This window comes from Thunnus maccoyii, chromosome 1 (assembly GCF_910596095.1).
Source record: "Thunnus maccoyii chromosome 1, fThuMac1.1, whole genome shotgun sequence".
NCBI classification, from domain to species: Eukaryota; Metazoa; Chordata; class Actinopteri; order Scombriformes; family Scombridae; genus Thunnus; species Thunnus maccoyii.
Genome location: NC_056533.1, coordinates 10,267,115 through 10,279,831, shown reverse-complemented (window position 1 = coordinate 10,279,831; position 12,717 = coordinate 10,267,115). Strand labels below are relative to the sequence as shown.

Sequence of the window (12,717 nt, the reverse complement as noted above, 5' to 3'; positions counted from 1 at the left end):
ATGGACAAGCATCGCAGGAAGGTATCAGTTCTTTAGACTGCTTGAAGGCCTTTACTGCTCAGGAGTTGAGTTTTCTGTATTCTGACAGCACTTTCTCTAAACAGAATATGCTTTTACTGTAAGTCAGTGTGACTGCTTAAAAATACCTAAATGTTTAAAGTTGGGGTTTGTAAGAATGCATCGAGCTTTTGATTTGATACCTACAGAGATGTTTTACTTAGTTACTTTGTCATCAAATACATTTGAAAGAAGAAAAAAAAAATCTCCCTTTCAGTTTCTTAAAAATTTAAAACTAGAGCAAGCACAACTCTATTGAGACCTCTAGCTTTTTTCTGTAAGCTCACTCAATTCTATAACTCACTTGCTGGTGTATAGTCCAGTGTGTAACCTATTAATGAGCCCTTTCCCCACATAAACACATACCATAGGTGATATCTGTCAGGGGTTACCACATTTAAACAAACAACAAGACATCCTTTTTTGTGAACTATTATTCATTATTTCATTAAGGTTAGGTCAAAGAAAATCCAGCCACACAAAAAAAAAAAATACAAAAATGAATAGCAGAAGTAACAACACCAATGATAATAATAATCACACCAATATAAATACCTGGTGTATATTGGAGAAGCAGACCATTTTCAGTAGAATATGATAAGTATAGGCACTGCACAGGCACATGAATATTACAACCATATGTTATGCCCAGTTTGTTATATATATCAGAGTTACACATACAGAGTTGCAACAAACATTTAAGATTTATATTGAGGCCCTGGTAAAGTTGACAGCATGGGACCAATAATCATTAATCTTGTTTAGTAGAAATAGCAGTAAATCATAGTTGGGTTGGAGCCAACTTTTCAGAATAACAATTTTAGCAGCAGTTTATCACAATAGACATACTCATATTGGTGTCCACAGCAGAAGAGCGCATGTTACATTTATTAGAATCTGAATGCTTCATCCTGAATCTACAAGCCAGTGTGAAGCATACTCTGTGTACAAATTTGTAATTTATTAGCTGGTAGGCAAGGTCTTTAGAAGAAATTAAGACATTGCTAAACAAAGAAGGCCAGCACCAGTCAGACACCAAGGGAAGATCAGTTTCCCATTTCACAGTAATGCGTAGTGCACGCCAGTGTTCAGAGACATATACAAAAAAGGGACGACCCATGGGATTTGTAATTAAGAAGAGTAATGGAGGGAGGATGAGGGAAAATATTCCAGGGAACCGCAAATATCTTTAGGGCACTGCTGTGCCGAGTCTCAATTAAAAGAACTAGGTGTAACCTGGAGTGAGGAATCTTTTCTTTAGGTCGAGGCGGAGGCCTTTATCACTATAGATATCATTTAACATGTGTATACCTCTAGAACCCCATGGAAAGAATACAAAGGGAGACATGGAGTATATATAGAATGGATATATGTTTTTTCAAACAACAAGAACACCTAACAGTATTATATAATCCAGTACAACACCAGAAACTAGGCCCTAAAAAATTAACATGGAGTTCAATCAATACCTCATAAAACCAATAGACATCATAAATCTCAAACAGTATTTTATAGTCCTGGATACGACTGGGCAGAGTAATGGATTGCACTGTAGTACATTATTGTGACCTGCTGTAAGTACTCAGATCTACACTGTTAATGACAGAGAGCACCAGTAACAATCATCTTGATATAACATCTTACTGGGCTTGTCCTCACAGATAACACCTGCAAACTAGAATAACAGTGAATGATACAGAAATCCTTGAGCCATAAAATACTGTTAGGTTGTGGATTAACCTTTTGTACTGTCCAGTCTGAATCTGATGTGTTGTGTTTATCTTATCAGTAAAGCCATGGGCCAGAGAGCAGGATTTATAACCAGGAAATAGCTATCATGTTACAAATTTGTCTGAATTCTGTCTTAATGCTTATTGTGGACAGGCTGCACTGTTGTAACACTTGTTCACACACCTCTTCAGGCTCAAATCTACTGACCAAATCCTAAGGATTGCCTCCAGATATGACAACATAACGGGTGTGCTCAGTAGATAGAACCATTTCTACAGCAGCCTTCATAGGTCCTTGATGAAGATAAGTAGAAAGTAAGTGTGTAGAAAAACAAGAAATTGTTTCCCTAAAGAGAGAGAAACAGAGAGAGAGAAAAAGAAAACAACTTTGAATTATTGAACTGCCAATTTACAGGGAACTAAAAGTATCAGATAACTTATGTGTATGGTGTAGGTAGCTAATATGTGGTGGAATTATGGACAGGTTGAGGATGTGTAAATCCACTATATACCGCCACAGTGGCGCAGTGTGGTTTCTTTTGGCAACAGAATTATCCGTCGTAAGCTGAAATCACAACATGTCCAGCTCCACAAGTCAGAAAACATTCAACACCCCTCCTCCCATTGCAGCTGCTATATATTTTTGTGGGTATCAGTTTTATTTTCACTGTCATTAATCATAGTTTGTTTGCCCTGAGTGTGAGGCTCTCTGAATGCACCAGGATTTCAGAAAATAGTTGAATGATGGTAGGGACAATGGGGAGAAAATTATGCTGAGTAGGCCTGCACGCCATATGCTACAACACGCCTAATGTAGACTCAAAGTCCTCTGGTTAACAGGCAATCTCTCCAACCACTAGTCCACCATCTTCCTGTTCTTTCAGACCTGTCTACTGGCTGGGTAATGACACCTTGAGGGTATCTGGGGTACCAGAGACGGAGTGGTGGCAAAGTCAGTTGTGGTGCTGCAGGGAGGAGAGCAGGAGCAGAGTTACTGCATGGACTCAGAGCTCCTATTCAGACAGGTAGGACTTGAATTGATTCTGGCAGCAAGTGCAATTGTGAGACTGAGGTGGGAGGTGCATAACATTTAGCAAGGACATGCTTTTATTTGCTATATATCCCTTAGTAACCCTCAGGTGGTCTCAGGCCAGCAGTGAGTTTAAGGTCCTTCAGCGTGTCCTTACCTGGCTCCTCTTGATGTGTGGAAGCAACTTCTCTGACATTCTGTTACAAAGTGCTTCAAAAGGCAATAAAAACAGGACAGATTAAATAAAAGTAGAGACAGTAAAATAACTATTAAGACAGAACAGCACTAAGGTTGACCAAGAACAAATAAAAACAAAAAAAAACAGATTAAAACAACTATGTGCACACATGAATACAAATCTACACAAAAACAAATATATGTGTAGAAGTGTGCGCACACACACACACACACACAAAATGCCATCCTACAGAAATAAGTTTTTCAATATTTTTTAAATGTTGACAAAGATGTTGACAGTCTGATGTCTATAGGAAGTGCATTCCAGAGTTTGGGGGTCCTGACAGCAAAAGCTCGATCCCCTCTGGTCACAAAATTGGACCTGGGAACAATGAGAAGTGACTGGTTAGATGATCTAAGACCATGTACAGGCTCATAGGATGTTAAGAGGTCTATTACATATTCTGAATTCTGAACGGGTTGTAGGCGTGCAAATTGCTTCTGAATGAGGCAGAAATACAGACAGTAGCAATAGTCTAGAAAAGATAAAAGGATGTATGACCTTCTCCAAATCAATGAAGGACAGAAAAGATTTAATTTTGGAGATGGTTCTTGCAGAAAGCAGGTTTGAACAACTCTCTTGACCTGTTCTTCAAAAGTAAGTATAGAGTCAAATATAACGTCTAAGATTTTTGTAGAGTGTGTTGCATAGGGGGCTAGAGAGCCCAGCTAGTGCTTGATCCATTCAGTTGTGCAGTGTGGACCAATTAGTAGTACCTCTGTTCTGTTATTGTTAAGCTGCAGGTAGTGTTGATGCATCCGCTTTTTGACTTCAGTTAAACAATTATGCAGGTGGATGAGGCTGTTTGGGTTATTTGGGGTGATGGGTGTATATCTGGGTATCGTCTGCATAACAATGATAAGACACATTATGTCTTTGCATTATGTGACCTAATGGAAGCATATACAGTATAGTGAAAAAAGGACTGGACCCAGAATGGAACCTTGTGGCACCCCAGGAGTAATATGAGCAGAGGAAGATGAGGAGCTATCAATCAGTTCCATTAGAAAGATAAGATTTAAACCAGTTAAAAGCAGGACCTGAGATACCAACCCAATCCCTCAAATGATCAAAAGCAGCGCTAATGTCAAGAAGAATTCAAATTGAGCAGAGCTCTTAATCTTGTCACTCTGTCACAAATATGCAGGCCAGCCACCCTGCGGAGAGAGCACTATGATGTAAGTTTTTCTGACACTATCATCTAAGTAATTGTAATTGGTTTTGAACAAAAACCAAAGGACATCATCTTATATTATCATGTGACAATCTGACCAGAATTTGCTAACTTCCTGCTTTCTTCTAGCTAACGATTATAATCTCCCTCACTAATGCCCTGAATGATTGTTTAATTTCTGTAGGAGTCTTTCTTCCACTGGGCTTTTAGAGTAACCGAGCCTGACTGCTACGGAGCCATTGATGTGGACTCAGGGAAATCCATCCTTTTTGTTCCCAAACTGCCTGAAAGCTATGCCACTTGGATGGGAGAGTGAGTCACACTAATCTTCAAGGAGCTGTGTACATGGCCAGCAATCATCAACAGCTGGTTCATAGCTGTCAGCTGTAACTTGAAGAAAGGGTCATGTGGTGCAGTTACATCATATGCACCCAGTATAAACGTGTTTTTGTTGTTTTTGAGTGTTTGTATTTAGTTTGAAATTGCAGCCAAATGCAGCCAAGGACTTGACATTCATTTCATCACCCAAACCAGACATTTTTGACTTTACTTCTTTTGTTTCCTCACTGTGATCTTTGTCCTAAATATTTCAGTTCTGCTTGTGTCTTGCCAGACTGTAATATATTCCGCCTGTTATGTTTTCAGAGATTGACTCTTAAAAAGCCAACTGAGTGTATGATCACAAAGACTTTTTTTCTGTGTTGTCCATACTTTACCAGTTGTGTGTTTTGCATCTGTTGACAGGATCTATCCTAAAGAGCACTTCAAGGACAAGTATGCTGTTGATGAGGTGCAACACACCTGTGATGTAAGTCTGCCTGTTTTGGTGCTTTTCTTTACAACCTCTCTGTGTGTGACCTTTTCCCTGCGCAGTAACTGAACTTAGATGCTAAGTAAGCCAGCCATGAAGTCACAGCAACAGTCATCATTCCTATGTTCGAACCTTTTGGCAAAAATTTATAGGACCACTATTAGGTTTGTTCTGGGACATTCAACTTCAAAAGTTGACACTGCATCCATTTTTAGTGCAAAGGTTGGACTCACATAATTTCCTCTTCTCAAGGCAGTGGTCACTTCAATATCTAGTCATTTCAATAATAGCAATTACACCAATATCTAAAATTAAGCTTCAATTTTTGATTGTAGGTGTTACAGTTTTTATGTAATTTAAATGTTCTTACAGTCATAGTCTTTTTCTGCTTTGCAGAGTGAATATGCTGAATGTTTTAGAAAGCCAGTCGCTGCATCTCTCTCTCTCTCTCTCTCTCTCTCTCTCTCTCTCTCTCTCTCTCTCTCTCTCTCTCTCTCTCTCTCTCTCTCTCTCTCTCTCTCTCTCTTATCCTGTTATCAAACAAGTTGAACACAGCTTTGGATGAATAACAAACAAATTTGGTCTTGAAAACGGAAATGATGTCCGTGTTTATTTGCATATAGAGCAGGGAAGTGAGATCCGATCACATGTGGTCACTCAGGACGCATGTGGAGACGCATGTTAATGCCAAGTGTAAAGAGACGCACTTAAAGCTGTCCACTTGTGATCGGTTCCTGCATTTAACTTATTATTTGTTTTATCCATTTCCAGAATTACAGATTGTAGTTAGGACAGTGCATCACAGTAGGTTACTCCCTAAATACAGCTAGCTAGCTTTTATATATATCAGATGATTGTGATATGGGAGCATGGGGGTATTTTACAGAACCGGCTTTACAGATGGTCATCATGTCACAAATAAAAACACAGAATCCTGTCAATTTATTTGTATGTGTGCAGCTATTAAAACTGCTATTGGAAATCTGAATCATTAATATTATCAATTATCAAAAACTTTATGTTGATCATCTGCTAAAAAGTGCAGTATGAGGAGCCCCCATGGCTGAGGAGTAGAGACGCCGACCATGAACTACAATGTCCCTGGTTTGAATCTGGAAGGGGACCTTTGTTGCATCATGTCATCTCTCCACTATCGCTAACTAAAAATACAGATAAAAGCCCCAAAAACATTTTTTATTAAAGTGCAGTGTCAGAATAAATACAGACTGCAATATTGATAACATCACGAGCAACCTCACAACAACTAATATTCTTTTACACTTTCTACTGCATTTAAAACTATTTTCCATCTCTGATTGTAGAATAGATTATCATCCTGGAAAAAAGACAATTCAATGTACTGTAGTGATGTAACTTCACCTGTTTTTGTGTTTTTTCCATACAGGGAGGATTGAACCTAGATAGCGGGACCATCTGCCATGAAGCCTCCTTTGAAGGAATTAGCAGGTATGTTTAATTGGTGTCAATTTGCATTCACATAATTATTCTGTCATGCGTACAGATTAATCTAATTCAGAATAGAATTTAATTAAGAAAACAATCTTGCCTTTGCTTGTTAGTTATCAATAAATGACAGTGTTACTGTTTTGACCACATACAGTATATTACAGCCTCATCAATTATACACTGTGACTAACTACTAAAAAATAATCTTACTTATTTCAAAGTGCATTTATAATCTTGCTGGGAGTCCTTTTTGTTTGTTTCATCAGCTTCTAGTTGAACAATATTCTTTTACACCCAGTCATTGTGGAATGGTAAGTGATTAAATTAATGTATGATAAATATCATTGTGAAAGTCAAGTTGAGAATAAAAATTGTAGTGACCCCCTTAGTTGCCTTAAAATTTCTTCAGTTAAACTCTCACAAACCTTGGCAATTACAGCTGCCCAGTCAGGTAATTGTGTGTCTGCAATCAGAAGAAGGGATTTTAATTTGGGTTGTTTTTTCCCTCTTGGTGTTAGAAGCCACTCTGCACACATGTAATGGATTTCGTGCTTGCTTTGTTGTCCTTGGCATTAGAGTTGGCACCCTTCAGATGAATTGACATGTTCTGAAATAAGGAAGAATCCTTTTCAGGCACACCTCCTGTGGACAAAGACTTGGTTGAACCCATCTGCCCCCTCACATGGCTCTTTATTAATGGGCTATTGGGTTATTGATTTGGGTCTGTTATTGTAGAAACCCTGAATACTGACAGGAATCTAAGGTGCAACATCTGCTTTTCTTACCAAAAAATTAGAGAAATGACATAGATCAGCAAGCAAAAGTGAATGTACAGCGGTGTAATGATCAGACGTCAGACAGATGTTTCTGTGTGTTGCAGCCGCCTTATGAAGACAGATATGGAGCTGGAGGTCCTGCGCTACACCAACAGGATTTCCACTGAAGCCCACAAAATGCTAAGACCCTTCCTAGCTAGAAAGACCATCTGCCAGGGAAACAATTGAGGAAAGTATTAAAAAGACATGGAAAAGTTTAGAAAATTTAAATCAAACACCTAAAATATCCAGCATTGAGTTCATAACTCATGTAAACAATTTAACATCTCAAGATGCTCTAAGGCTGTATGGATGCTGTCAGTTTAACCTTTATCCAGTAGCTTGAAGTCTACCAATTAACAAAGATAACCTTTGACCTATAAGTTGTACCAATAAAGTATCTCTTTATATCTGCAAAAATTTTTCACTTATTACCCTTCCTAGAGGTGTGCAGTACAAACAGAAAATCACTTACCGACTTTCTCAACCCTTTGTGCACACTTTGCTCAAGTGATAAGTCATCCAGTTTTGTAATGTAAAAGGATATGATAGGGGAGGCTGAAAAGCTTTAAAAAAAAAAGAGCAAGAAAGGTTTCCATCTCTGTTGTCCAATAGTTTCTCAAACTGCTTTCTAGTTAAAAAAAAAATGCTGACCTGAACTACTGTACACATGAAATATAGGCCTTACTTTAAATGCTTGTGTCCCTCATGGCCTTTAATTTCACAAGTGTTATATGTCTTGTGTCTGACAGGAGCCTCATGTGTAACATGCACAGAAGTTCAAACATTTTGAGCTACACCACCAACCTACACACACAGCAAACTATGAGTCAGATTTGAAATGTTCTGACTTTGGCGCCATCTGGTGGTAATTGAATCACATTAATATTTTGTGCAAAGTAATTGATAACTTTAGCGCTTTGAGTATATGGTGGATATTCTTTCAAATGAGTAAGTTTGGCTTGCTAGTATTCTGTCAATATATCCCAAACTAATCACGTACTGTATAATAAACACTTAATATCCCTTTTCTCTGTAGGTCATGAAGCATGTGAAACCTGGACAGAAAGAATATGAAATGGAGAGGTAAGTGGTGTATTTTGTCGATGGATCCTTTTTTTAATGCTGGAGATGAGATGTGCAGGTCCATGTTTTTGCCTCTGCTGTGTGAGAGGAACCAGGAAGCATGGGCTTGTCACCCCAAACAGCGTTGCGATGCTGTCGAGATTTGTAGAAGTGTTTGATGTGCTCAGCCATGTGATGATTAAAGAATGAGCACTGAATGAATTCTTAAAAAGCATGGAGTCAGGAAGAGGGCAGTGAAAGTCCTTCAGCTAATTGGTGTTTCTCTGATCTCCGCTGTGCTGAAAATGTTTAGTTTACTCTCTCTTCCTGGGGTTTTTCTTTGAAGGAGTGCTTTTTCCCTCCTTGCTGCCTGTTCTAGCACTACTGCTATACTAAAGGAGGGATGCGCCACACCTCGAACACCTGTATCTGTGGAATGTAAGGGTTTAAACTGTCAGCCAACAGCATCATTATGGATGAAGACTTTTGAGACATTTATACCAATCATGCTGTCGCTTTTTGTATTGAAGGCCATGTGTAATGAGTACTTCTTAGGGAGTAGTTGTCAGTGGATACAAGTTATTTTCCTGTTTAAATTATGAGCTTAAAAAATGAGAATATGAACATCACAGAGGCTCTGATTGATGAACATGAGTGGAATACCTTCAGTGCTGTACTGAAATACATATTTAATTCCAATTTGTGTCTTGTCATGCAATTATCGCTTAGTAGTGTAATAAATTATTTGTATATTGTATAGTTACTATTAATCTCTTTTTAAATCCACTTATTGTGTCATTGTTCAACATCAGAGGCAATAATTGTTCTTCTACGGCCATGCTGGGGTTCCCAATGACAAGACAAGACATGTGGTGAGTAGCTTTTAGTAATTTTTAGATTTGAGGATCTCATGGAACTGACATAAAACTCACTCACAAACTCATCAAAAAGGGGGCACTGTTCGGTTATTGTTAGACCACATGACATGCCCTACCTATGGGAAAGTAATATAAGACCCTTAGATGTGGACATGTTAGCATCATCTCTTACAGGAAATGAAAGTAATAGTACAGTACAGTAATAGCTGCAATCATAATAACAACAGCACCACCTGCACACAATTACAGCTGCAGCTTTTTAGTGTGTTAAAGTACAATATTTAAAATTGAACGTCCTTGTGTCTAACCTACAGTGGATATTCAATACTTAAATAGAAATACAATAGTACAGCTTATGGCTTTAAAACACCAAATGATAACGTTTAATGATTTTTTTGAATACATTTCTCATTAATCAAGTAACAAAATTCTTACACTTTAAAGGTTTAAAATATAAAATCGCACACGAACAGCAGCTATGAATAAGAAACCTGCAGATGTAACATTCATTGTCTGCAGTGTCAAAATTGCAGAAATTATATCTTCCTTGCATGTAGAAAGCACATATCTGCTGAGTTAATGAGTCAATATGCTTCAATATGCTGGTGTTGCACTCAGTTGTACACAAGTGACTGAAGTAGTTGTGTGAAAAATGAAGAAAGAGAGTTTGAGAGAGAAGTTCAAAGCCTGCTTACTTTAATCTGAAGCATACTGAAGCCCTTAAACTGCTGCAACTGTAACTTTTCTTTCTGTCATTGGTTGGATTAGAGCTGTATATCTGAAACTGCTGATGTTTTGGTTCTGTAACCGGCTTGGTAACTTCTGTTATTAATGAAGGCTTTGGCAGGGTCAGTTTGCCTGCACAGTTTTATTTGTCTTGGTTGATTTCATCAGAGAGGGAAAATAACTGAGTCAAGTTATTTTCAGGGTTTAGCCACATAGACCATCAACTTGATATGGGTACAAATTGAAATTGATTGGCCAGAAAGCTCACAAGCCTAACCTTCTGACGTAAACCAAATGATTTACAAGTGAAAGAAAGGGTAAACAACACAACACTGTCACGAACTGGCTCAGAGTCAGTGACAAAAAAGGGAGTCCTGTAGATCCGAAACTGTTGATGTTTTGGTTCTGCAACTGGCCTGGTATCTTCTGTTATTAATAACACTGAGCTATGTCCTTGCTTAAAAAAGCTTGAAGCTTTGTATGTTTTAAGTGGCAACTGGGGGATCAAAGTGTCAACCACACCAGTCTGGTTTATGAAACAAGAGGATGAAAACTGTAACATCTCTCTTGAGACATTGTTGGAAATCATTTTTAAGACTCTCCCTCTCTCACACACACACACTCACAGACTCACACACCCCTTATATCTTCCATATAATGTTCCTAAGTGAAGTGTCACCAAATGGCGCAAGTTGCCTTATATTGCTTTTATGTTCTATATTGTAATCTTTATTATTTTTAACTGTGTGCGTGTTTGGAAAACACTTAAGAAGTAAATTTGACTTAAACAGTTCTGACATTTTTCTCCTGCAGTCTGTTTGACATGGTTGGTAAGTAATACTATGAGGCCGTCCTCAAGGCAGGTTATCATCTATACCTATAAAAAACTAAACTGTGCATCAAATTCTTCTGCCCTCATAAATTTACCATCAGCACAGAGTTCATTTACATGTCGTTTTGTTGCATTTTTTGTTGATATAAAATCCAAACTGTAGTGATAACCATAGTGATGATCTTTAACTTTGAAGAGTTTGACCTTTTGAAAGGTCTTAAAACAATTAGCAATCATTAAATTCCCTACTTTGTCAGTACATTTACACATAGTTTTTTTTATTTTAATTACTGTTGCTTGGGTCTTGTATCATATTTTTTTGTATACACCTTTTCTAAAAGTCTCGCTTTGCAGGAAACTTCTCGTTTCCTGTCTGTACAAACTAACTGCCAGAAAGCATCTGTACATTCTGTTTAGGCTGCACATGGGTTTAGTCTCTGAATCACATAGATGAGAAGTTATTTGATTTAATAATTTTTTTCGTAATGATGGTAGTTTTGATTAACTTCTGTTTTGGTGTGAAGTGGACTGACATGCACCGCCTGGCTGACCAGGTACACCCGGAGGAGCTCGTGAGGATCAGCCGGCATCCTGAATGGTTGCTTGGAGGACATGATGAAGGTCCACATTGGCTACGTCTTCATGCCTCACGGACTGGGACAACTGGTATCAACATGCACAATGTGGGAGGCTACACTGAGGTCAGAACAATGGACTTCTGAAGTTGCCCACATCACATACCAACAGTAGTCAGGGTTGTATCAAAGTCTCCAGACAGTAGAAGAAGAAAATACATTCCTGTTCCTGAGATGCTGAAGTCCATCACTAACAGAGAGATACTGTATTTGGTGAAGAAGTGAGAGCCAAACAAAAAGAGGCTAAACTGCAGGAAGTTTAGGATGAGCACTGAACACACACTGTAAATACACTGTTTCAAGTTGTGGGGGAGGACGATGAAAAGCACAATCAACCCACAGTAGCTCCATTTCAACTGCTGGGTGTTTGCCAGCGGAAGGTGTCAGTATGTGAAGTACATCAATGAATATGAATAAGATGCTTAGTCACTTCTCTGAGGATATACATGTATATTTTAAAAACAACTGTCTGGCTAGTGTCACTAACAGTAAGACCTACAGGAGATGGTCTTGATCATTGGACATAAAATCTCATCTGAAGCCTGGCCAAAGGAAATTATTTAATCTAAGTAGGAAGAGAAAAACTTGTGACATTTTACTGTTTGAAGAAATGAATCTGAATGAAAATTTACAGTAACTTCAGGTTCATGTAGCTGTGCCTGTGCCAATGGAGTAACCTCCATTTAGTCTGGGCTGCACATTTGCTATAGTGTATTTCATTCAAAATAATGAAATTTAAATAAAGTACTATAACTGTCATATAATTTTTCAGCTAAGTTGATTGGATTTAAGTAATTGCACTGTTGTCCAGGCGATGGAGCGTATTAACGAGCCTGGACTTATAAATCTTCTAATGGGCCACCTGGTCCAGGAACGGATGGTCCTCATCGTGGAGACCGGCATGTACTTCATCAAAAACCTGCTGGATGAGGCCTTGGCCAAACCTGACCAGAGTTGCTTCATCAACAATCAAGTGCTGGCTTGTTTCCGCAGCTTTGGCACGGTCAGTCTGCCTGCACAGTTTTATTTGTCTGCTTTTATTTGTCTTGGTTAATTTCATCAGAGATGGAAAAGAACTGAGTTGAGTTATTTTCAGGGTTTAGCCACATAGACCATCAACTTGACATGGGTACAAATTGAGAGAAATTAGCCAGAAAGCTTGCAAGCCTAACCTTGTGACATAAACCAAATGATTTACAATTGAAAGAAAGGGTAAACAACACAACACTGTAACAGACTGGCTCAGAGTCAGCGAAAAA

The 12,717-nt window shown here is 38.4% G+C and overlaps 1 pseudogene; it reads left to right on the top strand.

Moving 5' to 3' along the window:
- Positions 1 to 12,674, top strand: LOC121896489 (annotated as a pseudogene).
- The last annotated feature ends 43 nt before the right edge of the window (positions 12,675 to 12,717 follow it).